A 14,771-nucleotide genomic window follows, 5' to 3' on the forward strand; every position below is an offset into this window, starting at 1 on the left:
CTGGCAGAGTTGCTGGCGCGAGGCTGCTCTGCCTTGGGCGAGCCTTGCCCAGACTTGCCTCGCTGCTAGGCTTCCTGCCCAGGAAGGAGCACGCTGCGCGAGGCTGTGAGTCGCCACTGGCGCCTTCCTGGCCTCAGCTCCGCTCCTGCCTTGCCTTTGCACCTAGACCCCAGGCGTCCTTGGGGAGGGCTTAGGGGCCGGTGGCTTGCACACTGCCAAGGGCTCCAGCAGGAAGAGCTCTGTGCGAGGGAAGGGAAGGGCCAGTGCAGGGCTCCTCCAGCGGTTGCTTGGCCGCCCAGGCTCAGCGCCGCACGGAGTGCACCAGGCTCCCAGGGCCCCTGGCTGGGGTCTGCAGCCCCGCACACCCGGAGGCTGACTCCCTGGGCGCCCAGCAGCTGCCTCACACACGTAGCTTCCCTAGCGCTCTCCTCCCCAGCAGAGACGTGTGCAGCTGGTTGGGGCCTGCCCCTGCGTGCCTGGGCTCCCGCCCACAGCCCCAGCTCAGGGCAAGCAGCCCCTGAGCCAAGACCTGCAGGAGGCGCAGAGCGCCCCCACCTGGAAGCCGAGTGAACAGCTGGCGGGGAGGCGAGCCTCCTCGAGGGAAGAAGAGGCAGCCCAGCCTCGTTTGGCTCAAGCCCTACTTGGCTGGAGCCGTGTGCGCCTCCAGGACGGCAGAGCTCCAGCTCTGCTCAGAGGCCCGTTCTGGCAGAGTTGCTGGCGCGAGGCTGCTCTGCCCTGGGCGAGCCTTGCCCAGACTTGCCTCGCTGCTAGGCTTCCTGCCCAGGAAGGAGCAGGCTGCGCGAGGCTGGGAGACGCCACTGGCGCCTTCCTGGCCTCAGCTCCGCTACTGCCTTGCCTTTGCACCTAGGCCCCAGGCGTCCTTGGGGAGGGCTTAGGGGCCGGTGGCTTGCACACTGCCAAGGGCTCCAGCAGGAAGAGCTCTGTGCGAGGGAAGGGAAGGGCCAGTGCAGGGCTCCTCCAGCGGTTGCTTGGCCGCCCAGACACAGCGCCGCACGGAGTGCACCAGGCTCCCAGGGCCCCTGGCTGGGGTCTGCAGCCCCGCACACCCGGAGGCTGACTCCCTGGGCGCCCAGCAGCTGCCTCACACACGTAGCTTCCCTAGCGCTCTCCTCCCCAGCAGAGACGTGTGCAGCTGGTTGGGGCCTGCCCCTGCGTGCCTGGGCTCCCGCCCACAGCCCCAGCTCAGGGCAAGCAGCCCCTGAGCCAAGACCTGCAGGAGGCGCAGAGCGCCCCCACCTGGAAGCCGAGTGAACAGCTGGCGGGGAGGCGAGCCTCCTCGAGGGAAGAAGAGGCAGCCCAGCCTCGTTTGGCTCAAGCCCTACTTGGCTGGAGCCGAAGGCGCCTCCAGGACGGCACAGCTCCAGCTCTGCTCAGAGGCCCGTTCTGGCAGAGTTGCTGGCGCGAGGCTGCTCTGCCCTGGGCGAGCCTTGCCCAGACTTGCCTCGCTGCTAGGCTTCCTGCCCAGGAAGGAGCAGGCTGCGCGAGGCTGGGAGACGCCACTGGCGCCTTCCTGGCCTCAGCTCCGCTCCTGCCTTGCCTTTGCACCTAGGCCCCAGGCGTCCTTGGGGAGGGCTTAGGGGCCGGTGGCTTGCACACTGCCAAGGGCTCCAGCAGGAAGAGCTCTGTGCGAGGGAAGGGAAGGGCCAGTGCAGGGCTCCTCCAGCGGTTGCTTGGCAGCCCAGGCTCAGCGCCGCACGGAGTGCACCAGTCTCCCAGGGCCCCTGGCTGGGGTCTGCAGCCCCGCACACCTGGAGGCTGACTCCCTGGGCGCCCAGCAGCTGCCTCACACATGTAGCTTCCCTAGCGCTCTCCTCCCCAGCAGAGACGTGTGCAGCTGGTTGGGGCCTGCCCCTGCGTGCCTGGGCTCCCGCCCACAGCCACAGCTCAGGGCAAGCAGCCCCTGAGCCAAGACCTGCAGGAGGCGCAGAGCGCCCCCACCTGGAAGCCGAGTGAATAGCTGGCGGGGAAGCGAGCCTCCTCGAGGGAAGAAGAGGCAGCCCAGCCTCGTTTGGCTCAAGCCCTACTTGGCTGGAGCCGAGTGCGCCTCCAGGACGGCACAGCTCCAGCTCTGCTCAGAGGCCCGTTCTGGCAGAGTTGCTGGCGCGAGGCTGCTCTGCCCTGGGCGAGCCTTGCCCAGACTTGCCTCGCTGCTAGGCTTCCTGCCCAGGAAGGAGCAGGCTGCGCGAGGCTGGGAGACGCCACTGGCGCCTTCCTGGCCTCAGCTCCGCTCCTGCCTTGCCTTTGCACTTAGGCCCCAGGCGTCCTTGGGGAGGGCTTAGGGGCCGGTGGCTTGCACACTGCCAAGGGCTCCAGCAGGAAGAGCTCTGTGCGAGGGAAGGGAAGGGCCAGTGCAGGGCTCCTCCAGCGGTTGCTTGGCCGCCCAGGCTCAGCACTGCACGGAGTGCACCAGGCTCCCAGGGCCCCTGGCTGGGGTCTGCTGCACCGCACACCCGGAGGCTGACTCCCTGGGCGCCCAGCAGCTGCCTCACACACGTAGCTTCCCTAGCGCTCTCGTCTCCAGCAGAGATGTGTGCAGCTGGTTGGGGCCTGCCCCTGCGTGCCTGGGCTCCCGCCCACAGCCCCAGCTCAGGGCAAGCAGCCCCTGAGCCAAGACCTGCAGGAGGCGCAGAGCGCCCCCACCTGGAAGCCGAGTGAACAGCTGGTGGGGAGGCGATCCTCCTCGAGGGAAGAAGAGGCAGCCCAGCCTCGTTTGGCTCAAGCCCTACTTGGCTGGAGCCGAGTGCGCCTCCAGGACGGCAGAGCTCCAGCTCTGCTCAGAGGCCCGTTCTGGCAGAGTTGCTGGCGCGAGGCTGCTCTGCCCTGGGCGAGCCTTGCCCAGACTTGCCTCGCTGCTAGGCTTCCTGCCCAGGAAGGAGCAGGCTGCGCGAGGCTGGGAGACGCCACTGGCGCCTTCCTGGCCTCAGCTCCGCTCCTTCCTTGCCTTTGCACCTAGGCCCCAGGCGTCCTTGGGGAGGGCTTAGGGGCCGGTGGCTTGCACACTGCCAAGGGCTCCAGCAGGAAGAGCTCTGTGCGAGGGAAGGGAAGGGCCAGTGCAGGGCTCCTCCAGCGGTTGCTTGGCCGCCCAGGCTCAGCGCCGCACGGAGTGCACCAGGCTCCCAGGGCCCCTGGCTGGGGTCTGCAGCCCCGCACACCCGGAGGCTGACTCCCTGGGCGCCCAGCAGCTGCCTCACACACGTAGCTTCCCTAGCGCTCTCCTCCCCAGCAGAGACGTGTGCAGCTGGTTGGGGCCTGCCCCTGCGTGCCTGGGCTCCCGCCCACAGCCCCAGCTCAGGGCAAGCAGCCCCTGAGCCAAGACCTGCAGGAGGCGCAGAGCGCCCCCACCTGGAAGCCGAGTGAACAGCTGGCGGGGAGGCGAGCCTCCTCGAGGGAAGAAGAGGCAGCCCAGCCTCGTTTGGCTCAAGCCCTACTTGGCTGGAGCCGAGTGCGCCTCCAGGACGGCAGAGCTCCAGCTCTGCTCAGAGGCCCGATCTGGCAGAGTTGCTGGCGCGAGGCTGCTCTGCCCTGGGCGAGCCTTGCCCAGACTTGCCTCGCTGCTAGGCTTCCTGCCCAGGAAGGAGCAGGCTGCGCGAGGCTGGGAGACGCCACTGGCGCCTTCCTGGCCTCAGCTCCGCTCCTGCCTTGCCTTTGCACCTAGGCCCCAGGCGTCCTTGGGGAGGGCTTAGGGGCCGGTGGCTTGCACACTGCTAAGGGCTCCAGCAGGAAGAGCTCTGTGCGAGGGAAGGGAAGGGCCAGTGCAGGGCTCCTCCAGCGGTTGCTTGGCCGCCCAGGCTCAGCGCCGCACGGAGTGCACCAGGCTCCCAGGGCCCCTGGCTGGGGTCTGCAGCCCCGCACACCCGGAGGCTGACTCCCTGGGCGCCCAGCAGCTGCCTCACACACGTAGCTTCCCTAGCGCTCTCGTCTCCAGCAGAGATGTGTGCAGCTGGTTTGGGCCTGCCCCTGCGTTCCTGGGCTCCCGCCCACAGCCCCAGCTCAGGGTAAGCAGCCCCTGAGCCAAGACCTGCAGGAGGCGCAGAGCGCCCCCACCTGGAAGCCGAGTGAACAGCTGGCGGGGAGGCGAGCCTCCTCGAGGGAAGAAGAGGCAGCCCAGCCTCGTTTGGCTCAAGCCCTACTTGGCTGGAGCCGTGTGCGCCTCCAGGACGGCAGAGCTCCAGCTCTGCTCAGAGGCCCGTTCTGGCAGAGTTGCTGGCGCGAGGCTGCTCTGCCCTGGGCGAGCCTTGCCCAGACTTGCCTCGCTGCTAGGCTTCCTGCCCAGGAAGGAGCAGGCTGCGCGAGGCTGGGAGACGCCACTGGCGCCTTCCTGGCCTCAGCTCCGCTCCTGCCTTGCCTTTGCACCTAGGCCCCAGGCGTCCTTGGGGAGGGCTTAGGGGCCGGTGGCTTGCACACTGCCAAGGGCTCCAGCAGGAAGAGCTCTGTGCGAGGGAAGGGAAGGGCCAGTGCAGGGCTCCTCCAGCGGTTGCTTGGCCACCCAGGCTCAGCACCGCACGGAGTGCACCAGGCTCCCAGGGCCCCTGGCTGGGGTCTGCAGCCCCGCACACCCGGAGGCTGACTCCCTGGGCACCCAGCAGCTGCCTCACTCACGTAGCTTCCCTAGCGCTCTCCTCCCCAGCAGAGACGTGTGCAGCTGGTTGGGGCCTGCCCCTGCGTGCCTGGGCTCCCGCCCACAGCCCCAGCTCAGGGCAAGCAGCCCCTGAGCCAAGACCTGCAGGAGGCGCAGAGCGCCCCCACCTGGAAGCCGAGTGAACAGCTGGCGGGGAGGCGAGCCTCCTCGAGGGAAGAAGAGGCAGCCCAGCCTCGTTTGGCTCAAGCCCTACTTGGCTGGAGCCGAGTGCGCCTCCAGGACGGCAGAGCTCCTGCTCTGCTGAGAGGCCCGTTCTGGCAGAGTTGCTGGCGCGAGGCTGCTCTGCCCTGGGCGAGCCTTGCCCAGACTTGCCTCGCTGCTAGGCTTCCTGCCCAGGAAGGAGCAGTCTGCGCGAGGCTGGGAGACGCCACTGGCGCCTTCCTGGCCTCAGCTCCGCTCCTGCCTTGCCTTTGCACCTAGGCCCCAGGCGTCCTTGGGGAGGGTTTAGGGGCCAGTGGCTTGCACACTGCCAAGGGCTCCAGCAGGAAGAGCTCTGTGCGAGGGAAGGGAAGGGCCAGTGCAGGGTACCTCCAGCGGTTGCTTGGCAGCCCAGGCTCAGCGCCGCACGGAGTGCACCAGGCTCCCAGGGCCCCTGGCTGGGGTCTGCAGCCCCGCACACACGGAGGCTGACTCCCTGGGCGCCCAGCATCTGCCTCACACACGTAGCTTCCCTAGCGCTCTCGTCTCCAGCAGAGATGTGTGCAGCTGGTTGGGGCCTGCCCCTGCGTGCCTGGGCTCCCGCCCACAGCCCCAGCTCAGGGCAAGCAGCCCCTGAGCCAAGACCTGCAGGAGAAGCAGAGCGCCCCCACCTGGAAGCCGAGTGAACAGCTGGCGGGGAGGCGAGCCTCCTCGAGGGAAGATGAGGCAGCCCAGCCTCGTTTGGCTCAAGCCCTACTTGGCTGGAGCCGTGTGCGCCTCCAGGACGGCAGAGCTCCAGCTCTGCTCAGAGGCCCGTTCTGGCAGAGTTGCTGGCGCGAGGCTGCTCTGCCCTGGGCGAACCTTGCCCAGACTTGCCTCGCTGCTAGGCTTCCTGCCCAGGAAGGAGCAGGCTGCGCGAGGCTGGGAGACGCCACTGGCGCCTTCCTGGCCTCAGCTCCGCTCCTGCCTTGCCTTTGCACCTAGGCCCCAGGCGTCCTTGGGGAGGGCTTAGGGGCCGGTGGCTTGCACACTGCCAAGGGCTCCAGCAGGAAGAGCTCTGTGCGAGGGAAGGGAAGGGCCAGTGCAGGGCTCCTCCAGCGGTTGCTTGGCCGCCCAGACTCAGCGCCGCACGGAGTGCACCAGGCTCCCAGGGCCCCTGGCTGGGGTCTGCAGCCCCGCACACCCGGAGGCTGACTCCCTGGGCGCCCAGCAGCTGCCTCACACACGTAGATTCCCTAGCGCTCTCGTCCCCAGCAGAGACGTGTGCAGCTGGTTGGGGCCTGCCCCTGCGTGCCTGGGCTCCCACCCACAGCCCCAGCTCAGGGCAAGCAGCCCCTGAGCCAAGACCTGCAGGAGGCGCAGAGCGCCCCCACCTGGAAGCCGAGTGAACAGCTGGCGGGGAGGCGAGCCTCCTCGAGGGAAGAAGAGGCAGCCCAGCCTCGTTTGGCTCAAGCCCTACTTGGCTGGAGCCGAGTGCGCCTCCAGGACGGCAGAGCTCCAGCTCTGCTGAGAGGCCCGTTCTGGCAGAGTTGCTGGCGCGAGGCTGCTCTGCCCTGGGCGAGCCTTGCCCAGACTTGCCTCGCTGCTAGGCTTCCTGCCCAGGAAGGAGCAGGCTGCGCGAGGCTGGGAGACGCCACTGGCGCCTTCCTGGCCTCAGCTCCGCTCCTGCCTTGCCTTTGCACCTAGGCCCCAGGCGTCCTTGGGGAGGGCTTTGGGGCCGGTGGCTTGCACACTGCCAAGGGCTCCAGCAGGAAGAGCTCTGTGCGAGGGAAGGGAAGGGCCAGTGCAGGGCTCCTCCAGCGGTTGCTTGGCAGCCCAGGCTCAGCGCCGCACGGAGTGCACCAGTCTCCCAGGGCCCCTGGCTGGGGTCTGCAGCCCCGCACACCCGGAGGCTGACTCCCTGGGCGCCCAGCTGCTGCCTCACACACGTAGCTTCCCTAGCGCTCTCCTCCCCAGCAGAGACGTGTGCAGCTGGTTGGGGCCTGCCCCTGCGTGCCTGGGCTCCCGCCCACAGCCCCAGCTCAGGGCAAGCAGCCCCTGAGCCAAGACCTGCAGGAGGCGCAGAGCGCCCCCACCTGGAAGCCGAGTGAACAGCTGGAGGGGAGGCGAGCCTCCTCGAGGGAAGAAGAGGCAGCCCAGCCTCGTTTGGCTCAAGCCCTACTTGGCTGGAGCCGAGTGCGCCTCCAGGACGGCAGAGCTCCAGCTCTGCTCAGAGGCCCGATCTGGCAGAGTTGCTGGCGCGAGGCTGCTCTGCCTTGGGCGAGCCTTGCCCAGACTTGCCTCGCTGCTAGGCTTCCTGCCCAGGAAGGAGCACGCTGCGCGAGGCTGTGAGTCGCCACTGGCGCCTTCCTGGCCTCAGCTCCGCTCCTGCCTTGCCTTTGCACCTAGACCCCAGGCGTCCTTGGGGAGGGCTTAGGGGCCGGTGGCTTGCACACTGCCAAGGGCTCCAGCAGGAAGAGCTCTGTGCGAGGGAAGGGAAGGGCCAGTGCAGGGCTCCTCCAGCGGTTGCTTGGCCGCCCAGGCTCAGCGCCGCACGGAGTGCACCAGGCTCCCAGGGCCCCTGGCTGGGGTCTGCAGCCCCGCACACCCGGAGGCTGACTCCCTGGGCGCCCAGCAGCTGCCTCACACACGTAGCTTCCCTAGCGCTCTCCTCCCCAGCAGAGACGTGTGCAGCTGGTTGGGGCCTGCCCCTGCGTGCCTGGGCTCCCGCCCACAGCCCCAGCTCAGGGCAAGCAGCCCCTGAGCCAAGACCTGCAGGAGGCGCAGAGCGCCCCCACCTGGAAGCCGAGTGAACAGCTGGCGGGGAGGCGAGCCTCCTCGAGGGAAGAAGAGGCAGCCCAGCCTCGTTTGGCTCAAGCCCTACTTGGCTGGAGCCGTGTGCGCCTCCAGGACGGCAGAGCTCCAGCTCTGCTCAGAGGCCCGTTCTGGCAGAGTTGCTGGCGCGAGGCTGCTCTGCCCTGGGCGAGCCTTGCCCAGACTTGCCTCGCTGCTAGGCTTCCTGCCCAGGAAGGAGCAGGCTGCGCGAGGCTGGGAGACGCCACTGGCGCCTTCCTGGCCTCAGCTCCGCTACTGCCTTGCCTTTGCACCTAGGCCCCAGGCGTCCTTGGGGAGGGCTTAGGGGCCGGTGGCTTGCACACTGCCAAGGGCTCCAGCAGGAAGAGCTCTGTGCGAGGGAAGGGAAGGGCCAGTGCAGGGCTCCTCCAGCGGTTGCTTGGCCGCCCAGACACAGCGCCGCACGGAGTGCACCAGGCTCCCAGGGCCCCTGGCTGGGGTCTGCAGCCCCGCACACCCGGAGGCTGACTCCCTGGGCGCCCAGCAGCTGCCTCACACACGTAGCTTCCCTAGCGCTCTCCTCCCCAGCAGAGACGTGTGCAGCTGGTTGGGGCCTGCCCCTGCGTGCCTGGGCTCCCGCCCACAGCCCCAGCTCAGGGCAAGCAGCCCCTGAGCCAAGACCTGCAGGAGGCGCAGAGCGCCCCCACCTGGAAGCCGAGTGAACAGCTGGCGGGGAGGCGAGCCTCCTCGAGGGAAGAAGAGGCAGCCCAGCCTCGTTTGGCTCAAGCCCTACTTGGCTGGAGCCGAAGGCGCCTCCAGGACGGCACAGCTCCAGCTCTGCTCAGAGGCCCGTTCTGGCAGAGTTGCTGGCGCGAGGCTGCTCTGCCCTGGGCGAGCCTTGCCCAGACTTGCCTCGCTGCTAGGCTTCCTGCCCAGGAAGGAGCAGGCTGCGCGAGGCTGGGAGACGCCACTGGCGCCTTCCTGGCCTCAGCTCCGCTCCTGCCTTGCCTTTGCACCTAGGCCCCAGGCGTCCTTGGGGAGGGCTTAGGGGCCGGTGGCTTGCACACTGCCAAGGGCTCCAGCAGGAAGAGCTCTGTGCGAGGGAAGGGAAGGGCCAGTGCAGGGCTCCTCCAGCGGTTGCTTGGCAGCCCAGGCTCAGCGCCGCACGGAGTGCACCAGTCTCCCAGGGCCCCTGGCTGGGGTCTGCAGCCCCGCACACCTGGAGGCTGACTCCCTGGGCGCCCAGCAGCTGCCTCACACATGTAGCTTCCCTAGCGCTCTCCTCCCCAGCAGAGACGTGTGCAGCTGGTTGGGGCCTGCCCCTGCGTGCCTGGGCTCCCGCCCACAGCCACAGCTCAGGGCAAGCAGCCCCTGAGCCAAGACCTGCAGGAGGCGCAGAGCGCCCCCACCTGGAAGCCGAGTGAATAGCTGGCGGGGAAGCGAGCCTCCTCGAGGGAAGAAGAGGCAGCCCAGCCTCGTTTGGCTCAAGCCCTACTTGGCTGGAGCCGAGTGCGCCTCCAGGACGGCACAGCTCCAGCTCTGCTCAGAGGCCCGTTCTGGCAGAGTTGCTGGCGCGAGGCTGCTCTGCCCTGGGCGAGCCTTGCCCAGACTTGCCTCGCTGCTAGGCTTCCTGCCCAGGAAGGAGCAGGCTGCGCGAGGCTGGGAGACGCCACTGGCGCCTTCCTGGCCTCAGCTCCGCTCCTGCCTTGCCTTTGCACTTAGGCCCCAGGCGTCCTTGGGGAGGGCTTAGGGGCCGGTGGCTTGCACACTGCCAAGGGCTCCAGCAGGAAGAGCTCTGTGCGAGGGAAGGGAAGGGCCAGTGCAGGGCTCCTCCAGCGGTTGCTTGGCCGCCCAGGCTCAGCACTGCACGGAGTGCACCAGGCTCCCAGGGCCCCTGGCTGGGGTCTGCTGCACCGCACACCCGGAGGCTGACTCCCTGGGCGCCCAGCAGCTGCCTCACACACGTAGCTTCCCTAGCGCTCTCGTCTCCAGCAGAGATGTGTGCAGCTGGTTGGGGCCTGCCCCTGCGTGCCTGGGCTCCCGCCCACAGCCCCAGCTCAGGGCAAGCAGCCCCTGAGCCAAGACCTGCAGGAGGCGCAGAGCGCCCCCACCTGGAAGCCGAGTGAACAGCTGGTGGGGAGGCGATCCTCCTCGAGGGAAGAAGAGGCAGCCCAGCCTCGTTTGGCTCAAGCCCTACTTGGCTGGAGCCGAGTGCGCCTCCAGGACGGCAGAGCTCCAGCTCTGCTCAGAGGCCCGTTCTGGCAGAGTTGCTGGCGCGAGGCTGCTCTGCCCTGGGCGAGCCTTGCCCAGACTTGCCTCGCTGCTAGGCTTCCTGCCCAGGAAGGAGCAGGCTGCGCGAGGCTGGGAGACGCCACTGGCGCCTTCCTGGCCTCAGCTCCGCTCCTTCCTTGCCTTTGCACCTAGGCCCCAGGCGTCCTTGGGGAGGGCTTAGGGGCCGGTGGCTTGCACACTGCCAAGGGCTCCAGCAGGAAGAGCTCTGTGCGAGGGAAGGGAAGGGCCAGTGCAGGGCTCCTCCAGCGGTTGCTTGGCCGCCCAGGCTCAGCGCCGCACGGAGTGCACCAGGCTCCCAGGGCCCCTGGCTGGGGTCTGCAGCCCCGCACACCCGGAGGCTGACTCCCTGGGCGCCCAGCAGCTGCCTCACACACGTAGCTTCCCTAGCGCTCTCCTCCCCAGCAGAGACGTGTGCAGCTGGTTGGGGCCTGCCCCTGCGTGCCTGGGCTCCCGCCCACAGCCCCAGCTCAGGGCAAGCAGCCCCTGAGCCAAGACCTGCAGGAGGCGCAGAGCGCCCCCACCTGGAAGCCGAGTGAACAGCTGGCGGGGAGGCGAGCCTCCTCGAGGGAAGAAGAGGCAGCCCAGCCTCGTTTGGCTCAAGCCCTACTTGGCTGGAGCCGAGTGCGCCTCCAGGACGGCAGAGCTCCAGCTCTGCTCAGAGGCCCGATCTGGCAGAGTTGCTGGCGCGAGGCTGCTCTGCCCTGGGCGAGCCTTGCCCAGACTTGCCTCGCTGCTAGGCTTCCTGCCCAGGAAGGAGCAGGCTGCGCGAGGCTGGGAGACGCCACTGGCGCCTTCCTGGCCTCAGCTCCGCTCCTGCCTTGCCTTTGCACCTAGGCCCCAGGCGTCCTTGGGGAGGGCTTAGGGGCCGGTGGCTTGCACACTGCTAAGGGCTCCAGCAGGAAGAGCTCTGTGCGAGGGAAGGGAAGGGCCAGTGCAGGGCTCCTCCAGCGGTTGCTTGGCCGCCCAGGCTCAGCGCCGCACGGAGTGCACCAGGCTCCCAGGGCCCCTGGCTGGGGTCTGCAGCCCCGCACACCCGGAGGCTGACTCCCTGGGCGCCCAGCAGCTGCCTCACACACGTAGCTTCCCTAGCGCTCTCGTCTCCAGCAGAGATGTGTGCAGCTGGTTTGGGCCTGCCCCTGCGTTCCTGGGCTCCCGCCCACAGCCCCAGCTCAGGGTAAGCAGCCCCTGAGCCAAGACCTGCAGGAGGCGCAGAGCGCCCCCACCTGGAAGCCGAGTGAACAGCTGGCGGGGAGGCGAGCCTCCTCGAGGGAAGAAGAGGCAGCCCAGCCTCGTTTGGCTCAAGCCCTACTTGGCTGGAGCCGTGTGCGCCTCCAGGACGGCAGAGCTCCAGCTCTGCTCAGAGGCCCGTTCTGGCAGAGTTGCTGGCGCGAGGCTGCTCTGCCCTGGGCGAGCCTTGCCCAGACTTGCCTCGCTGCTAGGCTTCCTGCCCAGGAAGGAGCAGGCTGCGCGAGGCTGGGAGACGCCACTGGCGCCTTCCTGGCCTCAGCTCCGCTCCTGCCTTGCCTTTGCACCTAGGCCCCAGGCGTCCTTGGGGAGGGCTTAGGGGCCGGTGGCTTGCACACTGCCAAGGGCTCCAGCAGGAAGAGCTCTGTGCGAGGGAAGGGAAGGGCCAGTGCAGGGCTCCTCCAGCGGTTGCTTGGCCACCCAGGCTCAGCGCCGGACGGAGTGCACCAGGCTCCCAGGGCCCCTGGCTGGGGTCTGCAGCCCCGCACACCCGGAGGCTGACTCCCTGGGCACCCAGCAGCTGCCTCACTCACGTAGCTTCCCTAGCGCTCTCCTCCCCAGCAGAGACGTGTGCAGCTGGTTGGGGCCTGCCCCTGCGTGCCTGGGCTCCCGCCCACAGCCCCAGCTCAGGGCAAGCAGCCCCTGAGCCAAGACCTGCAGGAGGCGCAGAGCGCCCCCACCTGGAAGCCGAGTGAACAGCTGGCGGGGAGGCGAGCCTCCTCGAGGGAAGAAGAGGCAGCCCAGCCTCGTTTGGCTCAAGCCCTACTTGGCTGGAGCCGAGTGCGCCTCCAGGACGGCAGAGCTCCTGCTCTGCTGAGAGGCCCGTTCTGGCAGAGTTGCTGGCGCGAGGCTGCTCTGCCCTGGGCGAGCCTTGCCCAGACTTGCCTCGCTGCTAGGCTTCCTGCCCAGGAAGGAGCAGTCTGCGCGAGGCTGGGAGACGCCACTGGCGCCTTCCTGGCCTCAGCTCCGCTCCTGCCTTGCCTTTGCACCTAGGCCCCAGGCGTCCTTGGGGAGGGTTTAGGGGCCAGTGGCTTGCACACTGCCAAGGGCTCCAGCAGGAAGAGCTCTGTGCGAGGGAAGGGAAGGGCCAGTGCAGGGTACCTCCAGCGGTTGCTTGGCAGCCCAGGCTCAGCGCCGCACGGAGTGCACCAGGCTCCCAGGGCCCCTGGCTGGGGTCTGCAGCCCCGCACACACGGAGGCTGACTCCCTGGGCGCCCAGCATCTGCCTCACACACGTAGCTTCCCTAGCGCTCTCGTCTCCAGCAGAGATGTGTGCAGCTGGTTGGGGCCTGCCCCTGCGTGCCTGGGCTCCCGCCCACAGCCCCAGCTCAGGGCAAGCAGCCCCTGAGCCAAGACCTGCAGGAGAAGCAGAGCGCCCCCACCTGGAAGCCGAGTGAACAGCTGGCGGGGAGGCGAGCCTCCTCGAGGGAAGATGAGGCAGCCCAGCCTCGTTTGGCTCAAGCCCTACTTGGCTGGAGCCGTGTGCGCCTCCAGGACGGCAGAGCTCCAGCTCTGCTCAGAGGCCCGTTCTGGCAGAGTTGCTGGCGCGAGGCTGCTCTGCCCTGGGCGAACCTTGCCCAGACTTGCCTCGCTGCTAGGCTTCCTGCCCAGGAAGGAGCAGGCTGCGCGAGGCTGGGAGACGCCACTGGCGCCTTCCTGGCCTCAGCTCCGCTCCTGCCTTGCCTTTGCACCTAGGCCCCAGGCGTCCTTGGGGAGGGCTTAGGGGCCGGTGGCTTGCACACTGCCAAGGGCTCCAGCAGGAAGAGCTCTGTGCGAGGGAAGGGAAGGGCCAGTGCAGGGCTCCTCCAGCGGTTGCTTGGCCGCCCAGACTCAGCGCCGCACGGAGTGCACCAGGCTCCCAGGGCCCCTGGCTGGGGTCTGCAGCCCCGCACACCCGGAGGCTGACTCCCTGGGCGCCCAGCAGCTGCCTCACACACGTAGATTCCCTAGCGCTCTCGTCCCCAGCAGAGACGTGTGCAGCTGGTTGGGGCCTGCCCCTGCGTGCCTGGGCTCCCACCCACAGCCCCAGCTCAGGGCAAGCAGCCCCTGAGCCAAGACCTGCAGGAGGCGCAGAGCGCCCCCACCTGGAAGCCGAGTGAACAGCTGGCGGGGAGGCGAGCCTCCTCGAGGGAAGAAGAGGCAGCCCAGCCTCGTTTGGCTCAAGCCCTACTTGGCTGGAGCCGAGTGCGCCTCCAGGACGGCAGAGCTCCAGCTCTGCTGAGAGGCCCGTTCTGGCAGAGTTGCTGGCGCGAGGCTGCTCTGCCCTGGGCGAGCCTTGCCCAGACTTGCCTCGCTGCTAGGCTTCCTGCCCAGGAAGGAGCAGGCTGCGCGAGGCTGGGAGACGCCACTGGCGCCTTCCTGGCCTCAGCTCCGCTCCTGCCTTGCCTTTGCACCTAGGCCCCAGGCCTCCTTGGGGAGGGCTTTGGGGCCGGTGGCTTGCACACTGCCAAGGGCTCCAGCAGGAAGAGCTCTGTGCGAGGGAAGGGAAGGGCCAGTGCAGGGCTCCTCCAGCGGTTGCTTGGCAGCCCAGGCTCAGCGCCGCACGGAGTGCACCAGTCTCCCAGGGCCCCTGGCTGGGGTCTGCAGCCCCGCACACCCGGAGGCTGACTCCCTGGGCGCCCAGCTGCTGCCTCACACACGTAGCTTCCCTAGCGCTCTCCTCCCCAGCAGAGACGTGTGCAGCTGGTTGGGGCCTGCCCCTGCGTGCCTGGGCTCCCGCCCACAGCCCCAGCTCAGGGCAAGCAGCCCCTGAGCCAAGACCTGCAGGAGGCGCAGAGCGCCCCCACCTGGAAGCCGAGTGAACAGCTGGAGGGGAGGCGAGCCTCCTCGAGGGAAGAAGAGGCAGCCCAGCCTCGTTTGGCTCAAGCCCTACTTGGCTGGAGCCGAGTGCGCCTCCAGGACGGCAGAGCTCCAGCTCTGCTCAGAGGCCCGTTCTGGCAGAGTTGCTGGCGCGAGGCTGCTCTGCCTTGGGCGAGCCTTGCCCAGACTTGCCTCGCTGCTAGGCTTCCTGCCCAGGAAGGAGCACGCTGCGCGAGGCTGTGAGTCGCCACTGGCGCCTTCCTGGCCTCAGCTCCGCTCCTGCCTTGCCTTTGCACCTAGACCCCAGGCGTCCTTGGGGAGGGCTTAGGGGCCGGTGGCTTGCACACTGCCAAGGGCTCCAGCAGGAAGAGCTCTGTGCGAGGGAAGGGAAGGGCCAGTGCAGGGCTCCTCCAGCGGTTGCTTGGCCGCCCAGGCTCAGCGCCGCACGGAGTGCACCAGGCTCCCAGGGCCCCTGGCTGGGGTCTGCAGCCCCGCACACCCGGAGGCTGACTCCCTGGGCGCCCAGCAGCTGCCTCACACACGTAGCTTCCCTAGCGCTCTCCTCCCCAGCAGAGACGTGTGCAGCTGGTTGGGGCCTGCCCCTGCGTGCCTGGGCTCCCGCCCACAGCCCCAGCTCAGGGCAAGCAGCCCCTGAGCCAAGACCTGCAGGAGGCGCAGAGCGCCCCCACCTGGAAGCCGAGTGAACAGCTGGCGGGGAGGCGAGCCTCCTCGAGGGAAGAAGAGGCAGCCCAGCCTCGTTTGGCTCAAGCCCTACTTGGCTGGAGCCGTGTGCGCCTCCAGGACGGCAGAGCTCCAGCTCTGCTCAGAGGCCCGTTCTGGCAGAGTTGCTGGCGCGAGGCTGCTC

The sequence above is a fragment of the Ovis canadensis genome, chromosome 22, assembly GCF_042477335.2.
Source record: "Ovis canadensis isolate MfBH-ARS-UI-01 breed Bighorn chromosome 22, ARS-UI_OviCan_v2, whole genome shotgun sequence".
Taxonomy (NCBI): Eukaryota; Metazoa; Chordata; class Mammalia; order Artiodactyla; family Bovidae; genus Ovis; species Ovis canadensis.